Genomic DNA, 26,611 nt, shown 5'->3' with positions numbered 1-26,611 from the left:
TGTAAAGTTACGGAAATTCCTAATTTGTTTAGGAAAAACATTCCCTATTCTCTCAACCTTTGCTCTCTTTACATGACACATGTATGCATCGCATGCACATGACCAATAAGGCCTGAGCTATAGCATATCATAATCACATCAATAAATTGGTTATAAACTCCGAACACATGTAACAATAAAATGGATGCAGAAGACGTGACCCACTTGAAATGGGATCATGTTTACTGGTTGCTCAGGAGGTAAAGGAGAAGTCAGATGGGTGGAATAAATTTGACTAGTTGTGGAAAATACTGGAAATAAAGAAACAGAAGGTAAGGAGCAAGCCCTGCGTGCATATTATGTGTGCCAAACAGGTGCTGTTAGAGCTTTCTGACTGTTTGGAACAATGTAAACGCTAAATAAATGATGAGTGTATGTTAGCGTTATTGTTATTTTTTTGTAAAGCCTTTATTACAGCAGAGACTAAAAACACATGCATTTGTGAATGCAATTGCTAGAAATGGAACGGTTTATTTATTGTTTACGCCAACTATTGATTTGTTTGATTTTAAAACTAAAATGCTTGATTGCATTTCAAATCATGAATGACTCGTATGCTGTGTGATGACATGAATGAATGATTGATACAGTCACCTATATAAAAGAGTATTGGCCTAAGTAAGGTGCGGTATTAAGATTAAAAAGGGTGCACTTTTAGGGCTACAGCTCGATGGTGGTTCTACAAGTTTGCTATACTAAGCCTACTAATGAGAATGACATTACTTATTATAATGATCCTAATAATAATAATAATAAATGAGCTCAAGAAAAAGGTGGTTATTATTATAAATATAATTTCTGACAATTTGGAACAGTGTTAGCACTGAATTAATAAGTAATACCAGAGGCTGTTCTAATGAGAAAATAAAAGTGTAAAGCCTATAGCAGTGTATAGCAAAGATTAAAAAATGTAACCAACATATTGTGGTTGGTGCTCATGGAGGCTTGGTGTTCACGGAATCAGTAGGCTATTAAACAAAACACTCACAGGCATAGAAGCAGGATCTGTCTTATTTCCGTAGATATCCTAATAACCAAAACATTTTTAGTTTCTTCAAAGTAGCCACCCTTTGCCTTGTTGACCGCATTGCACACTCTTGGCATTCTCTCAACCAGCTTCACCTGGAATGCTTTCACAACAGTCTTGAAGGAGTTCCCACTTATGCTGAGCACTTGTTGTCTGCTTTTCCTTCACTCTGCGGTCCAACTCATCCCAAACCATCTCAGGGCGGTTGATTGTGGAGGCCAGGTCAAATAGCCCTTACACAGCCCGGAGGTGAGTTGGGTTCTTTCCCTGTAGAAAAACAAATTATAGTCCCAATAAGCGCAAACCAGATGGGAAGGAGTATCACTGCAGAATGCTGTGGCAGCCATGCTGGTTAAGTGTGCATTGAATTCTAAACAAATCACAGACAGTGTCACGAGCAAAGCACCCCCACACCATCACACCTCCTCCTCCATGTTTCGGGAACCACAATGCGGAGATCCTCCGTTCACCTACTCTGCGTCTCTCAAAGACACGCCAGTTGGAACCAAAAATCTCAAATTAGGACTCATCAGACCAAAAGGACAGATTTCCACCGGTCTAATGTCCATTGCACGTGTTTCTGGGTCCAAGCAAGTCTCTTCTTATTGGTGTCCTTTAGTAGTGGTGTCTTTGCAGAAATTCGACCATGAAGCCTGATTCACACAGTCTCCTCTGAACAGTTGATGTAGAGATGATTGTTACTTGAACTCTGTGAAGCATTTATTTGGGTAACTAATGGACTTATCCTCTAACTCTGAGTCTTCCTTTCCTGTGGCGGTCCTCATGAGAGCCAGTTTCATCAATAGTGCTTGATGGTTTTTGCGACTGCACTTTAAGAAACATACCGTTATTGACATTTTCCAGATTGACTGACCAGGTCTTAAAGTAATCGACTGTCGTTTCTCTTGGCTTATTTGAGCTTTCTTGCCTTAATATGGACTTGGTCTTTTACCAAATAGGGCTATCTTCTGTATACCACCCCTACCTTGTCACAACACAACTTATTGGCTCAAACGCATTGAGGAAAGATATTCCAAAAATTAACTATTAAGAAGGCACACCTGTTAATTGAAATGAATTCCAGGTAAATTCCTCATGAAGCTGGTTGGAAAATTGCCAAGCGTCTGCAAAGCTGTCATCATGGCAAAGGGTGGCTACTTTAATGAATCTAACATATATTTTGATTTAACATTTTTTGGTTACTACATGATTCCATGTGTTATTTCAGAGTTTGTCTTACTATTATTCTACAATGTAGAAAATAGTACAAATAAAGAAAAACCCTTGAGTGAGTAGGTGTGTCCAAACCTTTGACTGGTACTGTATATGGATGATTTATAAAAAAAAAAGTCAGGCACATTTAACAGTTAGACGGTTGATTATAGACCTCGCTCCTCAATTTTCTTAGTCAATTAAGGCAAGGGCAGGTTCTCATCTCCTAACTCCGCTGCTGCCTCCACAGCATTGTTCTCAACACCAATAGAAGGTTAACTTTGCTTTTATGCACATAGCAACAGGGTCTAGGAAAAAGGCACCAATTCACACGGGAGAAAGCGCATGTTATAAAATAATCTTGTTATTAATAGTATTGCACTATTGTCCTTAACCATATACTATTTCAGTAGCACGTCTTAGAGTGAAGGACTGTTCCATCCCCACAGCCTCCACAATGGATTTGTCAGACAGGCGCAAATCAGACAGGAGTCATGTACAGCATGAAAAAAAATAAATGTTTTTGCAACTGTTCGAGTAAAGAAATCTTGGTCGACCAACAGCCTAACGATCAAACAATCGAGCAGTCAACTAAATGGGGTCAGCATTACTGCTTAGTGCAAGAAGATGCAGCCTGTCTTATGATAGTGGTACTTGAGACAACAGAATGTATGGGGGAAGAGAGTTAAACACATGTACGTCCATAAAGTGCTGTCAGATGGAGCAGCCTGAGGTTGCTTTCATTTCCTTTCAGTCTAGCAATTAGAACACTACTAATAACTACCATCCACACAGAGTTCAGCCTAACTGACGTTGTGCCAAAAACGCTCGCTCAAACAAGGACAGACAATACACAGTCCAAAATGAGACGGCGATGTTAGACAGGTGAAGCGGTTGGCTCTCTCTGAGACCCTTCAGAGAGCAAAGCATTATGCAAATGTCTGTTAGAGTGAGTGACTCAGCCAGCCATTAGACAGACAGCCACCTCCACCAGACCCCACTGAGAGAACACACTCAATTACCACACAACACTTAACCTTGGCACACCAACCGGAGACACACTCCACAGTGCAATCAAACAAGCAGTGGCACAGGGACAGGTGTATTTCATTTCAGTCAGGAAGATTTCACTTTACAGGTCTTCCTTATTATGCCCCTTGTCTAATCTATTCAGGAGAGAATGCACTGGAGAGTTGACTGCAGAATGTCGACTATGTGATCTGTACCACCGTAGATACAATGTTCTATATTCTATAGGATGCCTTTCTTCAGCACTGTGCACCACTGGTAGAACATGCCCTACAGTACAGCCAGGTATTGGCCTCCAGATTCCCTACTCAGCACGCACCCAAGCAGACAGCAGACGGACGGCCACCAGAGCATAGAGCACAAAATTAGCCAGCTTTTTGGACTTTCATTTTCTAAAATATGGGGCATTATTTTTAGAGTGGTAATGGCGGAAAAGAGGACAGCTGTGTGTGTGTAGTGAGCCTTCACTGCCAGCCTCAGCAACCAGACAGAGCACACAGGCATACTGAATACTGGGAGAGAAGTGGTGGGGGCTGCAGAGCAGAGGGGTGCCAGGAGGGGGTGAGAGATGAGTTCAACCCTCTACTTCCAGGAAAGATTTTACTCCCATAGGTTAGGGCTGTTCCTCTCAAAACCGTGCATAGGCCATGAATCTACATCTATGGCCACAGAATGCTGTAGCAGGTCTGTGCATGAACTGACAATGACTGTTACAACATCTCAAATAAAGGGCCAGGGGAAACAGCTAGGCTTTATCTACAACTATACTGAAGCATTCTGCTGGTAAAAGTCAGACTATCAGTGTTACATTGTGGAGCAGGAAAATGGATCTGTTTCTATCTGACAGGCAGGCAGGGGAGATACTGATAGAGATGTGATGAAGTGCAGTGACTGTGAATGACTGAAATTACCCCATTTCTATATTTAAGTTGTTTGGTTTCCGAGGACTACATTATCAACACAGTAATACACCTTCTTGAGCGCAGTCTGGCTGTCAGACTGGGCAGCCTCCCCATTGTGTCAGTCATTCAGTGCCACTGCTCAGTAGAGCCACAGGGTATAGACAACCCTCCCTCCCTCCATCATCATCACACACTGTACAGCAGGCTCCTTGTCAGTCACTGGAACCTAAAACAATCTAATTATGATGTACTCAGGACATTCAACTATAATAATCCCACTAAATGAATGCATCCTCATGCCTTCTGTCTCTATGAAATAGGAGAAATTCTTATACAATGTAATTATGCCTGTAGGAGTATTATCATGCATCTTGCCAGACAGAATTTATTTTTAAATAAACTGAAAAGCCACAAATGTATTACAATAAGAAAAACTATTTCCAGCAACATGACTTCAGCGTCAAATGACTGTAGTTAATGCAGCAAATCTCTGCACTAGGAGGGGGGAGTAGGGGGGGCCATGGTGATGGTGAGGGGGGAAGGGAGTGTGTTAGGGAATGAAAGGAGGAGAGAGCAAGATGATCCCAGTAATGTCCCCTATAATGTCAGGCGAAGTAAATCACCACACTGGAGGAACGCTATCAGGGACTGAACAGATCCACATATTACACAACTCCTCACCTGAGCAGTATCGCTGGCTGGCTGGCTGGCTGGCATATGCATGTGCCAGGCAGGCGAGGGAGATTGTCTACCCTGAGACAGGTGGTTACTCCGCCTCCACTGACACCCAGCAGGTGTGGTGCCCAGCAAGTCACACTGCATGTAACTTTCTAGCACAGCAGCTTGTGATGAGTGTGTGTGTTGTGAGCAAGTATTTGTGTTCTCTCCTGGCTTAACTTCTGGGCTGGCAGGATACACTCTGGTTAAATTCTGCTCTGATCCTCCCTGCTGTTGATAGGGAATGGCTCTAATGGATCCTGTTGCCATGGAAAAACATTGTCAAGGTCCTCTGAGTTTATCAAAGTCCCACCAACCAGCCTCCCTGTTTCTCCCACCTAACCAGTCTGTGGGTGTGTAGATCAGCATGTCTCCCTGACCTCTAGCAGCCACTTACTCATTAAACCCTCTTAAGGAGGTTAGCCAAACACAAGGCCTTTCTCTACACAAGCATATCACCAGCAACATGACCAACCGCAATACTAGTAACATCTTTCCTTTCATGTTCTCTCTACCTACACCTCCTTTTCACGTGTCAGTGAGTTACAGTACATCCCCTCCTTTCTCCAGTCTCAGTCAGACTTGTTGGAAGTGTGGGTGGAGATGGGTTCCGGTAAATACTATAGTCCTGGTACACCAACAAAAACAATAGTTCTATCTAGGCTGCTTCCTTTCTGAAACTCAGGTGCCGGGGGAGGCTGGTGTGAAATGATCCGTCAGACTATTTAAAAAGTGGATGCGCTCTATTTCTCTCGGCTTCAGTGAGCCACAGCAATCAGATGCTGCCTGAAACAGGGCTGGAGATTGTAATGAAATAACTGCTATGAAAGTTACAGATGAGTAGGGCTGGCACAACTGTGTAACCGACTGTTACGGATGAACATCATCATGAGATTAAAATAACAGTCGTATCCGTAGAATTGTATGTGTTATTTTTGGGGGAATGAACAGCTGACTGAAAACGGGATGGCCGCGCATTCGTGCGGTTTCGTCTGTTTCTCCAAGAAAATGGACTCCCTATGGAACGCTTGACACCTTATAGTCCATGCACCGACGAATTGAGGCTGTTCTAAGGGCAAAGGGGGGTGCAATGCAATATTAGGAAGGTGTTCCTAATGTTTTGTACACTCAGACTATTCATGGATTCCATATCAGATCAGACAGATAGACGTTGTAAAGCAGAGGTGAGAGAGAATCCTACAGAGAATTTGAGCTAAAAGCAGTGTTGTGTTTTCACACATCTGTGTGGCTAAATGGAACCCTGTTTAACTCCAGGATCAATTTAACCACTCCAATCCTGCTGCAGGTCCAAGTAGAGAGATGTTCATCCCAGTCTCTATGTGGATGTGGGGGACAGAATATGATCTTTAAATAGCGCAGCAGGCTCTGAGCTAGGGTTCAGCAGTTAGAATAATTCCTGAAGCTTACCATATCGAGCCTAGTCAGTACCAGTCCCTTTCAGCTCCACTTCCCTGAGATGACAGACATTTGGGACAAACATGGAGTCTCTGTGCTTAACCATCACCTTTGAGAGAAACACTAACCAAAGACATTATCGTGATTATGCTGCACATCAGTGGGTGAAAAAAATCTATCGGGCAGAGAGGGAGAGGGGGATATGGAGAGAGACGTTGCTGCAGGGACACCCTTAACCAGCAGAAATGTCATTTTGAACTTCACAAACACAACAGAAGAGATTGGAGGGAGGAATCAGTCCACAGCTGATACAATCTGGAACAGTGATGGGAACATAACTACAAATTACCGATGCATTTGTTTCAAGCCTGATGTTCATGATGTTGTGAGTTCAAGTGCGGCAAAATGATAAACCTCTATTTAAAAACTCATTAACAGTGGAGTCTGCAGGGCGGCTGTGAAGGATCTGAATTCTGACAGGAAATTATCTTCTCTCAATTCAAGATGGCATTAATTCCTCTAATATACTACCAACATCCCAAACGCACCTCAATGAAACATCAAACACCCAAATGTCTGTGGGCTGATCATATTATTTAGAGCTCAGAGCTCCATAGCCACTCAGCTCACGCTTTAAACATCCTGATTAATTGCAACCCGGACACCGGAGACGGCTTACTGCTTCCCAGAGTGCAGTGTGCTCCCATATCAAATATAGCCATTCTTCCCTCTACACTGAATGGAATACATCTCTGTATTATTCATAGACAGAGTTTGTGTAATCCGGAGCTCTGGAGAACAATCTGTATATCTCAGTCAGAAGGGAACAGAAAGTGCTTAAAGTTTCATTATGTAGAATCTGATCAGAGAAGGCATTTGAATATAGAGTAAAAACAAGCGACCAGTCACCTCCTCCATAAAACTGTCTGGCGCTAGCACCACATCCCAAAGTAAATTCTAACGCCTCAGCTTTTGTCAGCACTCCAGGAGTAGAGGTGATGTGACAGGCAGGTCTTTATATAATGGAAATAGTGCTCAAAGTAATGCTAAAATAATGCTGATACCATCTGGGGACACAACTAGACCTGTTCAGGTAAACAAAAACTATATTTATGACAATTTCCAGTACCAAACTCCAGAGACAGAGGGTTGATCATATAGTTGCACCATGTAAACACCTGTGCTTCTCTCAACACGACAGGCTAACAGCCCCATTCTTTCAAAACCCCAACAAAAACCTTCTCGCTCCAACCATGGCACATGTCTCTACTTGCCCAGTGGAGCCTTATCAGCACATTAACTAAAATGGGACGAAGTAGGAAACAGGCACTTGACAGTCAAGTCTGATTATACAGCCCTACTCCATGGGACAGATTTGGGTCACTGCAGTTCATCAACATTGCATCTCTCACATGGTGTCTGATAGCTATCCAAGGCTGTGTTCAGGCTATAGGCTACTGGTGATAGATAGATCAAGCTGATAAATCAGATTACGATCTACTTGTTCTAATATTTCAGGCTGACCTTTATTATAATGTGGCACACATGAGGCCAATGGCAAAATACACAGCCAATGGCAAAATACTAGGACATTGGAAGGAATTAAACTATTTATTTACTTACATAATCCTCAAATCAGATTGATCAGGGAAGCGAGAATGATTCAAATTTTTAATACAGTAAACTGAGCCTATAGGCATGCTTGTCTTAACATAGTAGGAGGACAGCAGATCAACTCTACAGATCAAACCACTGCTGACTACTGTCAACTTGTCAGAGTGGGTGTGCTTTACTAGGCTACAAGAGAGGAGCATGAAACACCATGAACAATGAAGTGGGATTCATCTAAAAAAAACATGTCCCTCAAATATTTCTCTCTTTGCATGGATCCACTGCCAGCCAACTACCTCAGGTTGAGCATGGCTGATTTAAAACCAACAGGCTGGAACATGCAGCAGTACAGGCAGTGTGCCATTTCAAACCACACATTATACAGGGCGGAGGACGGTAGAGGGCTGCAGGTCCCAACAGGGATCACTGTGGCACAGTCAACGTTTTTCATGCTGCAAGCGGAAGCGGGCTGAAAATTATTTTGAGGGTCCCGCAGATGATTTGGAAACGGTCGTCTATCTGCTTTGTATGCGTTAGCCTACCTATTGTATTAACGGACCTCTGTGTTGCATTATTCACCCACAACCTCAGAATTCGCTGATTCAAGTTCAATAGCCTACCTCTTCTCTCCTAGATGGGCGTGCAGGTTCAATAGCCTACCTCTTCTCTCCTAGATGGGCGTGCAGGTTCAATAGCCTACCTCTTCTCTCCTAGATGGGCGTGCAGGTTCAATAGCCTACCTCTTCTCTCCTAGATGGGCGTGCAGGTTCAATAGCCTACCCCTTCTCTCCTAGATGGGCGTGCAAGTTCAATAGCCTACCTCTTCTCTCCTAGATGGGCGTGCAGGTTCAATAGCCTACCTCTTCTCTCCTAGATGGGCGTGCAGGTTCAATAGCCTACCTCTTGTCTCCTAGATGGGCGTGCAGGTTCAATAGCCTACCTCTTCTCTCCAAGATGGGCGTGCAGGTTCAATAGCCTAGATGGGCGTGCAAGTTCAATAGCCTTCTTCTCTCCTAGATGGGCGTGCAAGTTCAATAGCCTACCTCTTCTCTCCTAGATGGGCGTGCAGGTTCAATAGCCTACCTCTTCTCTCCAAGATGGGCGTGCAGGTTCAATAGCCTACCTCTTCTCTCCTAGATGGGCGTGCAAGTTCAATAGCCTACCTCTTCTCTCCTAGATGGGCGTGCAAGTTCAATAGCCTACCTCTTCTCTCCTAGATGGGCGTGCAGGTTCAATAGCCTACCTCTTCTCTCCTAGATGGGCGTGCAGGTTCAATAGCCTACCCTTCTCTCCTAGATGGGCGTGCAGGTTCAATAGCCTACCCCTTCTCTCCTAGATGGGCGTGCAGGTTCAATAGCCTACCTCTTCTCTCCTAGATGGGCGTGCAGGTTCAATAGCCTACCTCTTCTCTCCTAGATGGGCGTGCAGGTTCAATAGCCTACCTCTTCTCTCCTAGATGGGCGTGCAGGCCTACCTCTTCTCTCCTAGATGGGCGTGCAAGTTCAATAGCCTACCTCTTCTCTCCTAGATGGGCGTGCAGGTTCAATAGCCTACCTCTTCTCTCCTAGATGGGCGTGCAGGTTCAATAGCCTACCTCTTCTCTCCTAGATGGGCGTGCAGGTTCAATAGCCTACCTCTTCTCTCCTAGATGGGCGTGCAGGTTCAATAGCCTACCCCTTCTCTCCTAGATGGGCGTGCAAGTTCAATAGCCTACCTCTTCTCTCCTAGATGGGCGTGCAGGTTCAATAGCCTACCTCTTCTCTCCTAGATGGGCGTGCAGGTTCAATAGCCTACCTCTTCTCTCCTAGATGGGCGTGCAGGTTCAATAGCCTACCTCTTCTCTCCTAGATGGGCGTGCAGGTTCAATAGCCTACCTCTTCTCTCCTAGATGGGCGTGCAGGTTCAATAGCCTACCTCTTCTCTCCTAGATGGGCGTGCAGGTTCAATAGCCTACCTCTTCTCTCCTAGATGGGCGTGCAGGTTCAATAGCCTACCTCTTCTCTCCTAGATGGGCGTGCAAGTTCAATAGCCTACCTCTTCTCTCCTAGATGGGCGTGCAAGTTCAATAGCCTACCTCTTCTCTCCTAGATGGGCGTGCAAGTTCAATAGCCTACCTCTTCTCTCCTAGATGGGCGTGCAAGTTCAATAGCCTACCTCTTCTCTCCTAGATGGGCGTGCAAGTTCAATAGCCTACCTCTTCTCTCCTAGATGGGCGTGCAAGTTCAATAGCCTACAATATATGACTCAATGAAATAGAGTAGCCTGCCTATAAATGGGCGGAGAATCAAGGGGCAGTTATCTTTCCAAGAAAGTTTACTGAAATTGGATTAGGCGATAGTGGACTAGTGTCTGTAAATAAATATTGATAATGGAAATAAGTGGAGGGAGCTCAACCAACATGAGTTGAAAAGCAATTTTGAAAAAATGATTTGAAAAGGAAGAGCGCAACGAGCGAATACCATGGCGAGTCGGCGTTGCACCTTTTCATTTTCAATATGTATTGATTACCCATTTGTCTCTGCCTGCAAATAGTCATGCTCCTTTAAAAAGGTAGGCTATATCCGAAATGCAAAACGTAGCTCAAGAGAAAGTGCAAGTGTCAGCTGTCATCATTCTTGCTGCTTCAAGTTCAGTAGCCATATGAGTGAGATCAGGTGCGCGTTTGGTCTCAATTTAATAGAGTAGCCTGTAGGCTATCCATGGGCGGAGAAGGAAGGGGCAGTTCTCTTGCAAAGGAAATTAACTTCTTAAATCTAATTAGCCTATAGCTTACTACACTGCCTCAAAATAAATATATTGATGACCCATATTGGTCTATGTCAGAAAATCTTCCCGCTCCTAAAAAAGGTAGGCTATTAAACCTATTCTGTTGCGTGTAAATTTGACCAAATTCCACTTTTGAGTTGTCTAAAATACTAGTTAACCTCTTTTTCTCCATGAAATTAAATGACTTTTCCTCATTTAGGGTCATGAACCTAACTTCAAAATGTGGACACGTTGATGTGTTCTGGAATGTCTGTGTAGATTTTGTATACAAACATGATGTTGGTCAATTTGACCCGGAAGCTTTCATCTGTATAGATATTTGCACGGGTCCAAAATAAACAAGTGTCTGAGTGGCGCAGCGGTCTAAGGCACTGCATCTCAGTGCTTGAGGAGTCACTACAGACCCTGGTTCGATTCCAGGCTGTATCACAACCGGCCAGTATTGGGAGTCCCGTAGGGCGGAGCACAATTGGACCAGCATCGGCCCTCATTGTAAATAAGAATGTTCCTAACTGACTTGCCTAGTTAAATAAAAAAGGTTCAATAGACAAAGTACAATATTTTGTTTTGACTGGTTCTGGTTGCACTTTTATAACAAGATCTCTGCTTGTTTGTGAGAAAGGAAATATGTTTAACAACTACTTCTTAAATATAGTTTTTGAAATCAAGTGTTATTGTATTTCTTCATTCTGAAAGGTCTGACAAGACAAAATAAAGTTGGGCTGTTTTTACTTGATTCTTTGTCTTTAGTGTGTTTAAACGTGCGGGTCAATCTGACCCATACCACACTGGATGTCAATTCCCCCCAGCAAAGCACAAGGGTAAACGTAGCTCAATAGAAAGTGCAAGTGTCCGCTCTCTGTCCTACTCTGCACTCTTCAAACTATGTCTAAACTATTGGCTGATATAACCCAGTAATATTGATAGCCTAACATAAAATGGAGAATGTGGGAATCTCTGGAAATGTAATTTATTTCGTGGGTTATTTTTGTGCATTTTGATATTGCCTACAGCGCGCAAAATTGCTGGACCATGGCGTGCAAGCGATCTGCGTCAAATAACCTATGCCTAAAATAACATTGCAGGACTGCGGCTGGGTGGGAGTCGGACAGAAACGGCGGGAGGGGGCGGCTACAGGTATGAAAAGCTGCGGGTGCGGGCGGGATGAAGAAATCAGTCCCACCCAGACCTCTATACTGAGGGCCCCACCCTGTGATAAGAGTGGACTCCAAACTCACTTAAATGAACAGGCTAATCACTACACTGAAGGATTCCCATAGGGATAATAATAATGCCTGCCCCTCGAACGTGGTATAAGTAAAGACTGTATGAGCATACAGCGGGTTTGTTGCATTCCCTCCTCATGCTCCTGCTCTCAAATTCTGAAAGGGCGACCTAGCACCACATGAGCTGCATATGACCTAATCACTTCCCAGAAGACTGAATTGTTCTGTTCACTAAAGGCTCCTTCCCAACAATCCTAGAGACATTCCATTCGTCAGACATGACTCTCACATGGGCCACTGCCCTCCAGCCAACAAAAAATGAGTCACTTACTGATTACATCACTGAGGTGGCTGTCTATACATCTAGAGAGGAACACACATTGCTGTATATCTTTTGATTCACTACAACCAATTTGTAATCCACACTGTACTTAAACAGTTGACAAGCAAGGTACAGGATCATTTCCTTTCAAATACCGAAGTGTTTGATTTCATTGGCCATGATGTGCTTACAGACAGACCCCTGTCACCTTTCCATAATGCCCCTCCAATGCAGCCTCACTAATCCTCCATTATATGTTCGTCACACCCCCTCCATGAGTCTGCCCTGAGGCCTGAGGAGCACTGACATTTGGGGACACAGCCACTGACGCAACACACACCTTGTTATTCCTGTTACAGACACTGACCAAACTGTCACCCTACTTCCCGCTGTGTGTGCCCGTCTGTCCTACACAATCTCCCTGGCTGGCAGTTCTCTTTTAAAGCTGAAGTGACGGGCCGTCCACCCTGTCACAATGATTGGAGATCAGACAGGAACATGTGACTGCCCGGTGGGGTCAGCCTCAACATCTAGCCTGAGCCTCTCCTCTCACCTAATTGTGTGATGATTAGGCTACATGTGGACTGAAATGCCTCAAAACTAGCTTCTCATTGTCTGCCAATGGAATTCCTTAGCATCTACCATATACATCTTCTCCCACCTGCCCCTGGTCTTCCGTCAGTCAGTCAGCCCTGTGGTGGGCCTCTCCAACCTGCCCTATCTGTCACAGCCGACCAGGTGAAATAAGCGAGGGGAGCCTGGATAGGAGAGGTAATTCTTCCTGAGCTTCTCAGGGACTCAGCACACTATTAATATCACCCGCAGCCTGGGATGTTATGTGAGTGTGTGTAGAGAGAGAAAGTCAGGGTGGGAAGGACAGAGAGGGAGAGAGTGAGTGAGTGAGTGAGTGAGTGAGTGAGTGAGTGAGTGAGTGAGGAATTAGAGAGAGAATCCAGAGAGAGGGAGAGAGAGGGAGTGAGAAAGAGGAAGGAGAGCACCTATGTACCCACCCAGCAGCCCTCCAGAGATAAGCTGAGGTTAGATTTACTGCTTGTTATTCCCCCTGGCACACCGAGACACTTTCATCCAGAACAATTTACAGAAGCAATTAGGGTTACGTGCCTTGCTCAATTGCACATTGGCAGATGTTTTCACCTATTCAGCCCGGTGATTTGAAACAGCGACCTTTCGGTTACTGGCCCAACATTCTAAGACACAAGGTCTTGATATTGGACTGAAACATTAGGCCTAGATTCTGTCGTACATAAAGCTTTCTGGCATATCATCCTCATCAACAGTACTAGGAATGTGCTTACTGAAATCAGTTAGGAGTGTCCAGTGGCATTGCATCTAAAGGTTTTCTTGGTAACACAAAAGGATTACAAAAACACACAGGTTTACCCGGTGCACTAAGATAAGAGGGGTTGATAAGGTTATCTGGTGGGACAGTGTGTGTGTGTGTAAGTACGCTGTGCTAGTCAACTGGGTAATGTTCATTAGGGCACACTGTAGCAAAATGTTTTGCAATGAAAAACAAAACCCTGGGCCTCCCGAGTAGCGCAGTGGTCTAAGGCACTGCATCGCAGTGCTAGCTGTGCCACTAGAGATCCTGGTTTGAGTCCAGGCTGGCATAGACCAAAAAAGCCGATAGCGATTAAAATCTGACAATTTTTTATTTGTAATAATGACAATTACAACAATACTGGATGAACACTTATTTTAACTTAATATAATACACCAATAAAATCAATTTAGCCTCAAGAAAAGAATTAAACATGTTCAATTTGTTTAAATAGTGCAAAAACAAAGTGTTGGAGAAGAAAGTAAAAGTGCAATATGTGCCATGTAAGAAAGCTAACGTTTAAGTTCCTTGCCCAGAACATGAGAACATATGAAAGCTGGTGGTTCCTTTTAACATGAGACTTCAATATTCCCAGGTAAGAAGTTTTAGGTTGTAGTTATTATAGGACTATTTCCCTCTACACCATTTGTATTTCATTAACCTTTGACTATTGGATGTATAGCTTCCGTCCATCTCCTTGCTCCTACCTGGGCTCAAACCAGCAACACAACGACAACAGCCACCATTGAAGCAGCGTTACCCATAAAGAGTAAGGGGAACAACTACTGGAAGGCTCAGAGCGAGGGACGTTTGAAATGCTATTAGCGCTCGCTAACTAGCTAGCCATTTCACTTCAGTTACACCAGCCTCATCTCGGGAGTTGATAGGCTTGAAGTCATAAACAGCGCAATGCTTGACGCACAACGAAGAGCTGCTTGCAAAACGCACAAAAGTTCTGTTTGAATTAATGTTTACGGGCCTGCTTCTGCCTACCATCGCTCAGTCAGATACTTGTATGCTCAGTCAGATTATATGCAACGCAGGACACGCTAGATAATATCTAGTCATATCATCAACCATGTGTAGTTAACTAGTGATTATGATAGTTTTTTTAGAAGTTTATTGCTAACGAGCAACTTACCGTGGCTTACTGCATTCGTGTAACAGGCAGTCTCCTTGTGGAGTGCAACGAGAGAGAAGCAGGTCGTTACTGCGTTGGACTAGTTAACTGTAAGGTTGCAAGATAGGATCCCCCGAGCTGACAAGGTGAAAATCTGTCGTTCTGCCCCGGAACAAGGCAGTTAACCCACCGTTCCTAGGACATCATTGAAAGTAAGAATGTGTTCTTAACTGACTTTCCTAGTTAAATAAAGGTATAAAAAAAATATTAAAAAACGGCTCACAAAAATACAGATTTACGATTGTTATGAAAACTTGAAATCGGCCCCATTTAAAAAAAAAAAAATTTGGCCATTCTGATTAATCCGTCGACCTCTAGTTGACAGCCGCTATAGCAAAGGGGACGAACCGGCTCATGACAGCTGGAAGGCGTTTGGCTAGAGACTCAAGTCCCAGGGCTGTGACTACAGCTCCTGTGCTTGCAGTGACATGCGCAGCAGCCAGCTGATTATTAAATGGACAATATAACAAATCAATACAGCCTCATCATTTGAGCCATTTCCTCCTCATAACTAGAGCCAGTGCCTTTTGCATCGACCACGGGGTGGCCTGGTCACAGCCACAGTTCGTTCACAAGGATGAACACGGCAAGCTGGAGAAAATATCTTAACTATTACTGTAGAGGGTTTTACAGGGAAGCCTTACCTGAAGAGCAGTAAGAATTAAAACTACTATGATGATAGTTGTCAGTGCAATGTTGATGACTCGGTTCACAGAAAAATCTGGTGCAAAATGTTATTTTTTTGTAAAAATGTGATCTTTACATGGTGCAGGATAGTAGCATGAGCTGCACCACCACCTATGTCTCCCTCCACACCATCGTTCCCATGACTCCCAGGTCTCATGGATCACTGGCCTTTAGACAAACTGCACTGATAAAGAGCAGACGCAATTACACTGTTCAGATTTATCCGTTTGACCTTGGTGTCGTCGATGGAGCAGAGGCAGGGGCATGTCATCCTTCAACAGCGTCAGTGGGGTGGGATCAGACACCCATACACCCTAGGACTTGGTGCTCAAACCAGGGATAAGTGCTGGGCCGCTGGGTACCAGAGGCCCAAACCAACCCCACCGCACGGCCAGCTTGCCTGCACTCAGTTGCTGCCAGCTGGGATAACCTCAGACTGCAACTCTACGAGAGAGAGAGGCTCTCAGACTGCTGCAACTCTAATCCAATGTAGCAGTGACAATCCTCCAGGATTTCAGGAGACTGTCAGAGGTCTCAAAGGGCCCATGGCTGTCTGCACCCTCCCAGGGATGGGTGGGAGAGGAGACACAGAGGAGAGAGAAAGAGACCCGTGATAGTGTGTAGAGGGTGTTGTGTAGATACATTGAAGACAGGGGGGACAAAGCGAGCGAGAGAGAGAGACAGACATTCATTTGACCCACATAATAATCTCTCCACCCCAGTGAAAGTGAGGATGAGTTGTGAAAGCTGGTCTTAACCCTCTTGATGAAACATATAGTGGAGTTTTCTGCACCATTGTGACGTCATTTCCCCTCAATGTTCAGCAGAGCTAGTTTTACAGGTAGTCAAGAAGCACTACAAAGCCTGTCTTGTAGAAACATCAGCAACAACTGTCAGCAACAGATGGATGTCATCTAAGTTCAGCATATTTTTTTGATAAATGTCATTATAGATGTTGCGGGTGGATTGCATGTAGAGCAACACCGGATAATGAAAGCGCTTATTTACAAAGGCTTGCCAAATTTGTGCTTTTTCAAACTCTCAAAAGTATAGGCTTACAATTTTGTTGATTAAAGAATAAAAACATTAGCTTGTGATTTAACCTCTTAAAAATATTGCTTACATTTACAAACAGCAGGGCTTGACAACTTTTTAAGCCACGCGTCCTTCAGACAAGTATGACAGATATTTTACTCATACGAAAGTTTAAGAGAAAAATAAAATATGGTCTGTAACACTATTTTTTACATCATTGTATGATGCAAGGAACCAATTTACAAAACAAATATATTATCATTCCCATAGAGAACTGGACAAAAATATATAGGCTAGGCTACACTCTGCCTATTGTCTTCTTTCTCAAAATATAACACTGCCCCTATAAGGCTCTCCTGGAGGACAGTTGACCACCCTTAAGGCTTCTGCTTGCTTCAGTTTGGCTGGCAGCTAGGCGAACCAAACACGTGTGCTGCATACAACCTTAAAAAGACCTTCACTTGAAAAACTAGGGGAAAAAAGCAGCAATACTGTTTTTCCAGCTTTGTAGTGCGCCATAGCCAGTATACACCTCCACAAAATAGTCAGACTTAATCGAAGATACATTTTTACAGAGTAGATCTTAGCTTTGCAATTCTACATGTGCATGAACATTTGTTGACTATCGTTGACAAACACTTAATTGAAGAATCCCTACCGTTGACCAATCACAGACCAAGAGGCGTAGACTTCGACATGCCTCAAGATTTTTGTGTGTGTGCATGAATAGCCAGAAAGAACCTTGCCGAAGCCCAAAACTAACACAAACATCATGATATATGCATGAACTGTTCCTGAACAGGAAGCATGCGGACCCCTTCAGTAGCCTCTAAAACATTGCAATTAAATAATTCCCTCATTCAATAAATCAGCCATCAAATGGCTAAGGTAGGCTACTCCAAAGCAAGGTAACGAACTAAGGCATGTTTATTCATAACCTTGAAAGGCTAAAATATTCAGATTTCAGGGGAGATCTACTGAGAGCATGCGAGTTTGTCAATTAGACCAACTACACTGCTCAAAAAAATAAAGGGAACACTTAAACACAATGTAACTCCAAGTCAATCACACTTCTGTGAAATCAAACTGTCCACTTAGGAAGCAAAACTGATTGACAATACATTTCACATGCTGTTGTGCAAATGGAATAGACAACAGGTGGAAATTATAAGCAATTAGCAAGACACCCCCAATAAAGGAGTGGTTCTGCAGGTGGGGACCACAGACCACTTCTCAGTTCCTATGCGTCCTGGCTGATGTTTTGGTCACTTTTGAATGCTGCCGGTGCTTTCACTCTAGTGGTAGCATGAGACAGAGTCTACAACCCACACAAGTGGCTCAGGTAGTGCAGCTCATCCAGGATGGCACATCAATGTGAGCTGTGGCAAGAAGGTTTGCTGTGTCTGTCAGCGTAGTGTCCAGAGCATGGAGGCGCTACCAGAAGACATGCCAGTACATCAGGAGACGTGGAGGAGGCTGTAGGAGGGCAACAACCCAGCAGCAGGACCGCTACCTCCGCCTTTGTGCAAGGAGGAGCAGGAGGAGCACTGCCAGAGCCCTGCAAAATGACCTCCAGCAGGCCACAAATGTGCATGTGTCTGCTCAAACGGTCAGAAACAGACTCCATGGTATGAGGGCCCGACGTCCACAGGTGGGGGTTGTGCTTACAGCCCAACACCATGCGGGATGTTTGGCATTTGTCAGAGAACACCAAGATTGGCAAATTCACCACTGCGCCCTGTGCTCTTCACAGATGAAAGAAGGTTCACACTGAGCACGTGACAGACGTGACAGTCTGGAGACGCCGTGGAGAACGTTCTGCTGCCTGCAACATGCTCCAGCATGACCGGTTTGGCGGTGGGTCAGTCATGGTGTGGGGTGGCATTTCTTTGGGGGGCCGCACAGCCCTCCATGTGCTCGCCAGAGGTAGCCTGACTGCCATTAGGTACTGAGATGAGATCCTCAGACCCCTTGTGAGACCATATGCTGGTGCGGTTGGCCCTGGGTTCCTCCTAAAGCAAAGACAATGCTAGACCTCATGTGGCTGGAGTGTGTCAGCAGTTCCTGCAAGAGGAAGGCATTGAGCACATCTGGGATATCATGTCTCGCTCCATCCACCAATGCCACGTTGCACCACAGACTGTCCAGGAGTTGGCGGATGCTTTAGTCCAGGTCTGGGAGGAGATCCCTCAGGAGACCATTCGCCACCTCATCAGGAGCATGCCCAGGCGTTGTAGGAAGGTCATACAGGCACGGAGGCCACACACACTACGGAGCCTCATTTTGACTTGTTTTAAGGACATTACATCAAAGTTGGATCAGCCTGTAGTGTGGTTTTCCACTTAAATTTTTGAGTGTCACTCCAAATCCAGACCTCCATGGGTTGATAAATTTGATTCCCATTGATCATTTGTGTGTGATTTTGTAGTCAGCACATTCAACTATGTAAAGAAAACAGTATTTAATAAGAATATTTCATTCATTCAGATCTAGGATGTGTTATTTTAGTGTTCCCTTTATTTTTTTTGAGCAGTGTATAATATTTTTTATGTTGTATGAATTACATGGCCAATGATGAAGAAGGAAATTCCAGCTCTCCCACAGTGTCAGATTGTATGCAGTATTGGTTTATTAACACTCCCTGTTCATCAATTGCGCGGCGGCCATTTGTGGGAGTGCCGGTGAAACTTATTTTTAGGACATTGGACGTGACATCAAAACATGCTAATAGCTAAATAGTTACCTAGCCAAGCTAGTTGCCATCATTATTATAGGCTACCTGCGGCTGCAATGTCTCCCTCGCGCTCCTCGGGCCCACAAGCATGTGATTCAAACATTAATTATCATGACCGTACAAACCATGTTTGTGACCAAAAATTTGCTATAAATTGGGCAAATAACACAAACTAGCAAGGAATATCAACAAAATGTGCACACGAGGCTACACGGTTTGATTGTGGCCGTCAACGCAATCCAATTCCACTCCGATGAGCTCTGCAGAAATTGTGAGAACAGTGTGCAAAACATTGCATCATCAATATTGTGATTTGTGGGTGATTGTTTTTACTTGTCAAGCATTAAAAATGTTGAGCTCTAAACAGACAAATTTTAAGCATTGGACTTTGTGTAAATGTGTTTATGTTTAAGAGCCACTGAGTCTTCCCATCAAATTGTTATCATACCAACACGGAACTTCACTGACACTGCCAAAAATGACTAAATGGTTCACAGGGGGTTTCAACCTAGAAACGAAACATCTAGAAAATAAATAAACAAAACGATAATACAGAATAACAGATCTTCCTTCCTGCTGCTGGTTCTCAGGAAAGGTTCTGAACAACTTCCTGATTATTCATGAAGTAAACAAGGCGCTGGGAGACGGTGTGGGCTGAGAGGAGCAGTACTGAGTACCACTAGCTGTGCACTGGAGGTCCACGTGAGAGAGAGAAATGCTTTTTCTTGATCTAGCACCAAACTCTCCTCACAACAGCCTGACCTCGCAGAGGGCTCATGGGAGCCATAGAGCATTGTGGGTAGCTGTGGCTGGGGCCGGCGCAGCACTGCGTTCCATCTCTGCCACACTCTGTCTAGGTTGCTCTGACATCATTAGCACTCCATGAAACATTCATCCAAGGGCAGAGAAACTGGTTCCTGTGTAACACAACGTGTACACACACAGTGGCGTCCATGACTTACCAAACAGGGCCGTGTTTCACAGTGATAGAGGTTTTTATAACCAATAGAGGTGCAGTTAGACTAAGGGTAGCAGCTGACTGTTAAATGATTCAGTGCCTGACTGAGCGTCTGACAGTCATACGGCTGGCCTCTCTCTGTATCCAGCACAGCCTCAGGCCCACAGTCAGTGGGACTGACTTTCACACTCCCTTATCTCCTGTCCAAACCCCCAAAAACAGACAGGGGAACTGGATAAAGGAAAGAATCCAACTAACCAGGAACGAGATAATGCATTATCACACAAACAGGTATAGGCCCAAAGACAAACACACACAAATGAGAACCCACACCTACAAAACACTACAAGCTATATATGCAGCAGCAGAATCGTCCATCCTTCTGGCCAACCCAGTCATGGTAGGCAGTTCACTGCAAGGCCAAACTCACATTAGAGAGATTACAGTAGCAGGGTTCATGTTAGTTGACCTGTGGCATGCAACTTCACTGTGGCTTAACATGTTAACCCCAGTCTGGGGTAGATAGATGAGCAGGACAATCACACTGAACACACACTCACACAAACAAACGGGCACCCTGGCTGAATGGTGGCCTGGAATAACTCATGTAGGGGGTTCACCTCAACCAGACCACTGGTGTGTTGACTGTTTGCTAGGTGACGTAATGGTGTAGGCCTCTCTCTGAACCATGCTGTCCTGTCCCCTTACTAAAAGGAATGCTCTACTGTAGCGGTTGTTTGCTTCAGTTAGCTAGAAACATTTACTGGATCCCATGTGTCCTAGTGAGGTGAAATCTCTTCTAAGAGAGAAGCAGGTGCCCACTAAATCCCTTTAGTCTCTCCCCTGACACTGAACCTTTTTGGTATTCTGTACTGTTCTGTACCCTGGCACTGACCCCTTTTAGTATTCTGTACTGTTCTGTACCCTGGCACTGACCCCTTTTAGTATTCTGTATTGTACCCTGGCACTGACCCCTTTTAGTATTCTGTATTGTACCCTGGCACTGACCCCTTTTAGTATTCTGTATTGTACCCTGGCACTGACCCCTTTTAGTATTCTGTATTGTACCCTGGCACTGACCCCTTTTAGTATTCTGTATTGTACCCTGGCACTGACCCCTTTTAGTATTCTGTATTGTACCCTGGCACTGACCCCTTTTAGTATTCTGTATTGTACCCTGGCACTGACCCCTTTTAGTATTCTGTATTGTACCCTGGCACTGACCCCTTTTAGTATTCTGTATTGTACCCTGGCACTGACCCCTTTTAGTATTCTGTATTGTACCCTGGCACTGACCCCTTTTAGTATTCTGTATTGTACCCTGGCACTGAACCCTTTTAGTATTCTGTACTGTACCCTGGCACTGAACCCTTTTAGTATTCTGTATTGTACTGTACCCTGGCACTGAACCCTTTTAGTATTCTGTATTGTACTGTACCCTGGCACTGAACCCTTTTAGTATTCTGTATTGTACTGTACCCTGGCACTGAACCCTTTTAGTATTCTGTATTGTACTGTACCCTGGCACTGAACCCTTTTAGTATTCTGTATTGTACTGTACCCTGGCACTGAACCCTTTTAGTATTCTGTATTGTACTGTACCCTGGCACTGAACCATTTTAGTATTCTGTACTGTACTGTACCCTGGCACTGAACCCTTTTAGTATTCTGCACTGTTCTGTACCCTGGCATGTGATCCTACACTGTACAAAGCCTCAGGATTGCCCTATCGGGTACCTTGATCTAGCTGCGCATAGTGTTGGAGTGGGAGGAGGGGAGTGGTAGTGATGTGAGTGTGGGCAAACAAAAGGGCTTTTCTGTGCCTCCTAATCCCCAGACACCACTGCCTTGGCTGTGACGGAGGCGTGGAGTAAGACTGCACGCTCATCACAATACAAAGGTCACACAGGGAGGAGGAAACAGTCAGCAGTTCAGTCTTCACTTACAGAAGTCAATATCAGCTGGGCAGTCTGATTCTTAACCCTTCTACTCGAGGCTGCACTCGTTCACACTGGATGTAAAAAGAAAGACTTGTGTAAGTCAATTTAAGTAACTCCCTCCAGCTCATGCTAGACAGAGAGAGAAAGTGCACACAAAAAAAATTGGGGGTGGGGTTCATAGGCGGAATACCGCCCTTGGTGTGCTAGCTCAGACGTTACCCTCATCACATGTTCTCAGTCATAAGGGCGGTGCTCAGTGGCTGGAATGGAGATCTGAAAAGCCCTCAGAACTATCCAACCCAAACATTCAATCATTCCACGACCATTATTGGAATGTTGGCAATTCAGGAGAATGTTAGATGGGCTGCCCAAACAGGGTGAATGAATGAAGACATGTACTGTTGTGCACCATCCTCTCAATCATTTTTCTTCACAACAGATACATCAGGTGGTTTAACAGGCCAGGTGAGTATCACACTACACTCCAGGGTGAACATCACACCAGAGAGCAAAGGGCTTGCAGAAAAGACATAGCTGAGGAAAATGTTCACATGAAGTTAACGTTAGCTGTGACTGCCGCCCACACAAGCAGCTCCTGCTGTTTCCAAGGGGCTAATGATGTCATGCTGCAGAGTGTAAGCAGTACAGGAGGGGTTATTCTGATCAGTCCCCCACACAAAACCTTCAGAAGACAGTGGTGAAGAAAGGAGCAAAGGAGGAGTGTTAAATGACAGGGCTCCTGGGATAGATTATTTATAGGTCTCACAACACCCTTCACACACAGCAGTCCACGGCAAAGGAGAGAGAGAATGAGAGAGAAGAGGAAACACCTTTACTAATAGCTTGGACAGTGATGCAACCACGCACAATAAGAAAGAATGTGTGTGTTTCAATGTGCAAGTGTATGTACAGTGCCTTGCAAAAGTATTCGGCCCCCTTGAACTTTGCGGCCTTTTGCCACATTTCAGGCATCAAACATAAAGATATAAACTGTATTTTTGTGTGAAGAATCAACAACAAGTGGGACACAATCATGAAGTGGAACGACATTTATTGGATATTTCAAACTTTTTTAACAAATCAAAAACTGAAAAATTGGGCGTGCAAAATTATTCAGCCCCTTTACTTTCAGTGCAGCAAACTCTCTAGAAGTTCAGTGAGGATCTCTGAATGATCCAATGTTGACCTAAATGACTAATGATGATAAATACAATCCACCTGTGTGTAATAAAGTCTCCGTATAAATGCACCTGTACTATGATAGTCTCAGAGGTCCGTTAAAAGCACAGAGAGCATCATGAAGAACAAGGAACACACCAGGCAGGTCCGAGATACTGTTGTGAAGAAGTTTAAAGCCGGATTTGGATACAAAAAGACTTCCCAAGCTTTAAACATCCCAAGGAGCACTGTGCAAGCGATAATATTGAAATGGAAGGAGTATCAGACAACTGCAAATCTACCAAGACCTGGCCGTCCCTCTAAACTTTCAGCTCATACAAGGTGAAGACTGATCAGAGATGCAGCCAAGAGGCCCATGATCACTCTGGATGAACTGCAGAGATCTACAGCTGAGGTGGGAGACTCTGTCCATAGGACAACAATCAGTCGTATATTGCACAAATCTGGCCTTTATGGAAGTGGCAAGAAGAAAGCCATTTCTTAAAGATATCCATAAAAAGTGTTGTTTAAGGTTTGCCACAAGCCACCTGGGAGACACACCAAACATGTGGAAGAAGGTGCTCTGGTCAGATGAAACCAAAATTGAACTTTTTGGCAACAATGCAAAATGTTATGTTTGGCGTAAAAGCAACACAGCTCATCACCATGAACACACCATCCCCACTGTCAAACATGGTGGTGGCAGCATCATGGTTTGGGCCTGCTTTTCTTCAGCAGGGACAGGGAAGATGGTTAAAATTGATGGGAAGATGGATGGAGCCAAATACAGGACCATTCTGGAAGAAAACCTGATGGAGTCTGCAAAAGACCTGAGACTGGGACGGAGATTTGTCTTCCAACAAGACAATGATCCAAAACATAAAGCAAAATCTACAATGGAATGGTTCAAAAATAAAACATATCCAGGTGTTAGAATGGCCGAGTCAAAGTCCAGACCTGAATCCAATCGAGAATCTGTGGAAAGAACTGAAAACTGCTGTTCACAAATGCTCTCCATCCATGAGCTCGAGCTGTTTTGCAAGGAGGAATGGGAAAAAATTTCAGTCTCTCGATGTGCAAAACTGATAGACATACCCCAAGCGACTTACAGCTGTAATCGCAGCAAAAGGTGGCGCTACAAAGTATTAACTTAAGGGGGCTGAATCATTTTGCACGCCCAATTTTTCAGTCTTTGATTTGTTAAAAAGTTTGAAATATCCAATAAATGTTGTTCCACTTCATGATTGTGTCCCACTTGTTGTTGATTCTTCACAAAAAAAATACAGTTTTATATCTTTATGTTTGAAGGCTGAAATGTGGCAAAAGGTCGCAAAGTTCAAGGGGGCCGAATACTTTCGCAAGGCACTGTATGTATGTATGTATGTATGTATGTATGTATGTATGTATGTATGTATGTATGTATGTATGTATGTATGTATGTATGTATGTATGTATGTATGTATGTATGTATGTATGTATGTAGTCTGAAGTTTACATACACTTAGGTTGGAGTCAATAAAACTCGTTTTTCACACACTCCACAAATTTCTTGTTAACAAACTATAGTTTGTGGTCCTTCTGTAGCTCAGTTGGTAGAGCATGGCGCTTGTAACGCCAGGGTAGTGGGTTCGATTCCCGGGACCACCCATACGTAGAATGTATGCACACATGACTGTAAGTCGCTTTGGATAAAAGCGTCTGCTAAATGGCATATATTATTTTTAGCAAGTCGGTAAGGACATCTACTTTGTGCATGACACAGGTAATTTGACCAACAATTGTTTACAGACAGATTATTTCACTGTATCACAATTCCAGTGGGTCAGAAGTTTACATGCACCAAATTGACTGTGCCTTTAAAACAGCTTGGAAAATTCCAGAAAATGATGTCATGGCTTTAGAAGCTTCTGATTGACTCAAATGATGTCAATTAGCCTATTGGAGATGTACCTGTGGATGTATTTCAAGGCCTACCTTCAAACTCAGTGCCTTTTTGCTTGACGTCATGGGAAAAGCAAAAGAAAATCAGACAAGACCTCAAGAAAAAAAAATGTGGAGACCTCCACAAGTCTGGTTCATCCTTACAAACAATAGTTCATCTGTACAAACAATAGTATGCAAGTATAAACATCATGGGACCACGCAGCCGTTATACTGATCAGGAAGGAGATGCGGTCGGTCTCCTAGAGATGCACGTACATTTGATGCGAAAAGTGCAAATCAATCCCAGAACAACAGTAAAGGTTCTTGTGAAGATGGAGGAAACCGGTACAAAAGTATCTATATCCACAGTAAAATGAGTCCATTATCGACATAACCTGAAAAGCCACTCATCAAGGAGGAAGCCATTGCTCCGAAACCGCCATAAAAAAGCCAGACTACAGTTTGCAACTGCACATGGGGACAAAGATCATACTTTTTGGAGAAATGTCCTCTGGTCTGATGAAACAAAAATAGAACTGTTTGGCCATAATGACCATCGTTATGTTCGGATGAAAAATGGAGGCTTGCAAGCCGAAGAACACCATCACAACCGTGAAACACAGGGGTGGCAGCATCATGTTGTGGGGGTGCTTTGCTGCAGGAGGGACTGGTGCACTACACAAAAATTGATGCATCACGAGGGAGGAAAATTATGTGGCTATATTGAAGCAATATCTCAAGACATCAGTCAGGAAGTTAAAGCTTGGTCGCAAATAGGTCTTCCAAATGGACAATGACCCCAAGCATACTTCCAAAGTTATGGCAAAATGGCTTAAGGACAACAAAGTCAAGCTATTGGAGTGGCCATCACAAAGCCCTGACCTCAATCCTATAGAACATTTGTGTGCAGAACTGAAAAAGCGTATGTGAGGAAAGAGGCCTACAAACCTGACTCGGCTACACCAGCTCGGTCAAGAGGAATGGGCCAAAATTCACCCAATTTATTGTGGGAAGCTTGTGGAAGGCTACCCAAAACATTTGACCCAAGTTAAACAATTTAAAAAAAGGCAATGCTACCAAATACTAATCGAGTGTATGTAATCTTCTGACCCACTAGGAATGTGATGAAAGAAATAAAAGCTGAAATAAATAATTCTCTCTACTATTATTCTGACATTTCACATTCTTAAAACAAAAGAGGTGATCCTAACTGACCTAAGACAGGGGATTTTTACTTGGATTAAATGTCAGGAATTGTGAAAAACTGAGTTGAAATGTATTTGGCTAAGGTGTATGTATGTATGTATGTATGTATGTATGTATGTATGTATGTATGTATGTATGTATGTATGTATGTATGTATGTATGTATGTATGTATGTATGCGC

At 43.9% G+C, this 26,611-nt stretch overlaps 1 protein-coding gene across 3 annotated transcripts in view; it reads right to left on the bottom strand.

Annotated features, from left to right (window-relative positions):
* adam10a (ADAM metallopeptidase domain 10a) overlaps positions 1–26,611 on the bottom strand; it is an 89,953-nt gene that overhangs the window by 39,133 nt on the left and 24,209 nt on the right. Inside the window, exon 1 of one of the 3 annotated variants that reach the window (XM_052481898.1) lies at positions 1,162–1,180. The exons of the other annotated variants lie outside the window; for them this stretch is intronic. The gene's annotated coding sequence lies outside the window, so the exon portion shown is untranslated. Of the gene's footprint in view, positions 1–1,161; positions 1,181–26,611 lie in introns of those variants that run through there. 3 annotated transcript variants of the gene reach the window in all.

Source organism: Oncorhynchus keta, chromosome 2 (assembly GCF_023373465.1).
Source record: "Oncorhynchus keta strain PuntledgeMale-10-30-2019 chromosome 2, Oket_V2, whole genome shotgun sequence".
Classification (NCBI taxonomy): domain Eukaryota; kingdom Metazoa; phylum Chordata; class Actinopteri; order Salmoniformes; family Salmonidae; genus Oncorhynchus; species Oncorhynchus keta.
The sequence above is the reverse complement of the archived record's forward strand: the minus strand, read 5'-3'. Positions and strand labels throughout refer to the sequence as shown.